Raw genomic sequence first — 3943 nt, 5'->3', positions numbered from 1 at the left:
GAACAGAGACAGACAATAAATCTTTATGTGCCTCTTATGTGGGAGATGAAATTAAGGCTAATATGTTCAGCAAAGACCAGAACTACATGTAAACATTACGAACATAAGTCATATGCTTTGAGCAAATGATGATGCTACTATAAAAAAAAGATTAACTACAGATGTTTTTTTCACATCAAATGTCTCTAGCTAAGCTAGCAAGTGGCTCCTGTGTGAAGAGATACAAAAGTTTGCTTTCCTAAAACAGAAAGAATTCGCGATAATTCAGGTTGGAGTGAGCTCGAGATGTCTCCCAGGCACCACTGCTGAATATATGCAAATTAACCATTGTACCCTTAGAAGCTAAACACACCTCCAGAACCGCTGGAATGCAATGATGTGTCAGCTTGTTAATATGTACAGAGCCATAATAATCCAACATGCATACAGACTGTTTCGGATTGTTTGATCCTCATCAGTGCATGGCATGGATTAATTTGGCTCTATGGAGTAGGGCTTGTAAATCCGAGAGGCACCTTAGTAAGGGGGCTTACATCTTAGTAAGGGGGCTTTTAGGACCATTGTAGTCCCTTACACACCCCAATGGGTTCTGGGTTACCATGAGCTTGCTGGTTAGTCTGTGCCTCTCGGATTTACAAGCCCTACTCCATAGAGCCAAATTAATCCATGCCATGCACTGATGAGGATCAAACAATCCGAAACAGTCTGTATGCATGTTGGATTATTATGGCTCTGTACATATTAACAAGCTGACACATCATTGCATTCCAGCGGTTCTGGAGGTGTGTTTAGCTTCTAAGGGTGCAATGGTTAATTTGCATAATTTCAGCAGTGGTGCCTGGGAGACATCTCGAGCTCACTCCAACCTGAATTATCGTGAATTCTTTCTGTTTTAGGAAAGCAAACTTTTGTTTTTCTTAACATCTTAGTAAGGGGTTTTTTAGGACCATTGTAGTCCCTTACACACCCCAATGGGTTCTGGGTCACCATGAGCTTGCTGGTTAGTGTGAAGAGATCACATGCCAACACCCAGCCTGTGTCTGACAGCTCTGAGCTAAGGGAAAGGGGTGTGGGGGGAGTAACCCTGTGTATGCCAGCTTCTCGGCCTTTTGGCTAAGATCAAGTGTAGTATCTGTTCTTGAAATTTTTTGGGGGACCTGGAAGGATGGCACTGTGGCAGGGTGTCCTTCCTGGTCGTAATTCCCAGGGGTTGATTGAATGGATCTATACCATGGTCGAGGCTGAAAGGCTGAGGGCTTTGCTTAGGCGTACTGCCCCTGGAAGTGGCGCTCCAGGTGCACCTGAAAAAACCTGAGATGTGGCAGATCTCAGGCGGAAGTAGGGTGCTTTGGTCTGTACTGCCCATATGCATCGCCAACTAACGCAGCTCCCCGGCCTTTTGGCTAGGGAGAGTGCGGAATTTTTATCACTCCGGCTGCAAGGTCGGGGCCAGCTTGCTGGCACGGGGACTTCGGTTCCCACCCGGCTCCCTCTCGGGGGAGCCACCCGGACCATGTGAACACGGATGCCACATGGCCAGGCCCTTTGGGTAACCACTGGGCGCAGTAGGGGTCCTCCTCGGAGGACCCCAGGATCCTCCAACCCCTCGGGTGTTGGAGGATGCCACCCCCTGAGCCGAAGGCAAAGGGGGAAGGTTCCCTTCGGGGAACAACCGGAAGGGCCCTGCAGCATTGTGGGGCCCGTGGCTACTCGTGCACGTTTTGTGGGGGTGCTTTAGGGCACTCACGCTTTTTCCGTGCACGGGGCTAATAGCCTTGCTTACCCGGGACCTCTGTTGCATGCAACAGGGGCCAAGAAAGCTTAAAAAAAAAAAAAAAAAAAAAAAAACTCTGTGTATGCCAGCCTGTATAACTTCTTATCTCTGTAGTAGAGAAACTGAGACTGAAAGAGTTACTAAAAGACTACATGAATAGAGACAAGACATATTTATGGGGCTCTTTTGACCTCCTAGGGCCCATAAGCAATTGATTTGTGTGCCTGGTTGAAGATCCGGCCCTGGGCACAGGGCTGTGCTCATAACTGACTCTGTTAAGTTCCCCAGAGCTGATCCATGCTCTGTACACACGCTGCTGTTCCATCCAAAGTCAACTGTATAAGGGAAAGTGAGGGGGCAGGGTGGCACATAGTGCAGGCAGCAGCTTGGTGCTGTGAGCTACAGGGTGCCTGCAGATATTCTGGTGTCTCAACTGCACTGACCCTCGTCTGAGGGGGGATTCTGGCCAGCTATAATTCCCCCCTGCGTTTGCCTATGAGCTTGTAGCTGGTTCAGTCAAAATGTACAAGTTAATTTGAGTGGCCAGATTCAAAGCTGCAGGCTGCATACAATTTGAATTACACTTTCATGCAAGCCAGAATGATTCGCATTTTATTTGGTCTTCTCTAATCACCAGTTGGCCATATCTAGTCTCCAGTTCTTTTCTTCTTCATTGTTCAGATGTCTTTGCACCTAACATGACTCTGAAGTGTTTCGCCAGCATGCACTACACCTTAGGAACTCTCCACCCTGCCACTTGTGGTCATTGCCACTTTAGAAAAAGGCGAGCGGTGAGTGCCACGGTCCACCAAAGCTGCTTTTCTTGGCTTCCCATAGGGCCTAGGGTAATGAAGTGATGCTAGGGTCAGCTAGTTAGCATATTAGTAAGGCTGTTGCCTTTGATGTGGGGTTTGACCCCTTTGACAAGGTTTCAAATCCTGGCTCAAGCTAGCATGCAAACACTAGTGCACATGACAGGCAGGGGCCCCAAGCACTGCCACTGCTCGGGACCCCCGAACCAGCATGTAACACAATAGGGGAGTGCAGGTGAGCCCCCGAGCTGCCACCACCAGGAACTCACCCCCACCACTTCTTCAACTTACCAAACACAAAAGGATTGCTCACTCCCAGACAGCACTCTGCCACTTATATAGTCTGCGGACTGCTAGTCAGCCGATAAGAAGTGCAAATACATTACACCTAGTCTACAGTACTTAATTGAGCAGAGGCTGAGCAATTCAGCCAACCGTTGGAGAGGGTTCAGTCGCATATAGACAAAGGCTATATGACCAGCAGGGGGCACCAGCGTGCAGGAAACTCCCTCTCATCTGCCCCCCCTCCTAACTAAACTACATAAGGAGCTGCAATTGAAGTTAAAATATGCACATAACACGCAGGGGCCCCGAGCACTGCCACTGCTCAGGACCCCCAAACCAGCATGTAAGACAGTAGGGGAGTGCAGGTGAGCCCCGGAGCTGCCACCACCAGAAACTCACCCCTACCACTCCTCCAACTTAACAAACACAAAAGGATTGCTTAACCACTTGAGGACTACAGTCTTTCTACCCCTTAAAGAGACTCTGAAGCGATAATAAATCTAAAGAGCTAAAACGCCGCTATCCCGCGGCTAAACGGGGGTCCCTTCACCCCCAAACCCCCCACTCCCTGCAAAATCAACGACCAACTTGGTCGTAAATTTTGCTCTTCCTGGAGGCAGGGCTAACGGCTGCAGCCCTGCCTCTCAGCGCGTATATCAGACGCGCATCGCCGCCTCTCCCCCGCCCCTCTCAGTGAAGGAAGACTGAGAGGGGCGGGGAAGAGGTGGAGGTACGCGTCTGATAGACGCGCGGGAGGCAGGACTGCGGCGGTTAGCCCTGCCCCAATGCGGAAGCGCTCCCCCGCTGTACGGAGGGGATTTGGGGATTCAGGGACCCCCGTTAAGCCGCGGGATAGCGGCGTTTTAGCAGGGGCACACATGCCCCTGCTATCTATGAGGTCTAAAGCGAGATTTATTCTCTCTTCAGACTCTCTTTAAGGACCAGAGCCTTTTTTTCCATTCAGACCACTGCAGATTTAACGGTTTATTGCTCGGTCATACAACCTACTATCTAAATGAATTTTCCCTCCTTTTCTTGTCACTAATACAGCTTTCTTTTGGTGCTATTTGAT

General features: G+C 49.5%; 1 pseudogene; it reads left to right on the top strand.

Moving 5' to 3' along the window:
* The first annotated feature begins 1093 nt into the window (after window positions 1-1093).
* Window positions 1094-1295, top strand: LOC137564647 (U2 spliceosomal RNA; annotated as a pseudogene).
* Window positions 1296-3943: the final 2648 nt, after the last annotated feature.

Source organism: Hyperolius riggenbachi, chromosome 3 (genome assembly GCF_040937935.1).
Source record: "Hyperolius riggenbachi isolate aHypRig1 chromosome 3, aHypRig1.pri, whole genome shotgun sequence".
Taxonomy (NCBI): domain Eukaryota; kingdom Metazoa; phylum Chordata; class Amphibia; order Anura; family Hyperoliidae; genus Hyperolius; species Hyperolius riggenbachi.
This window is presented reverse-complemented; position numbering and strand designations above follow the sequence as displayed.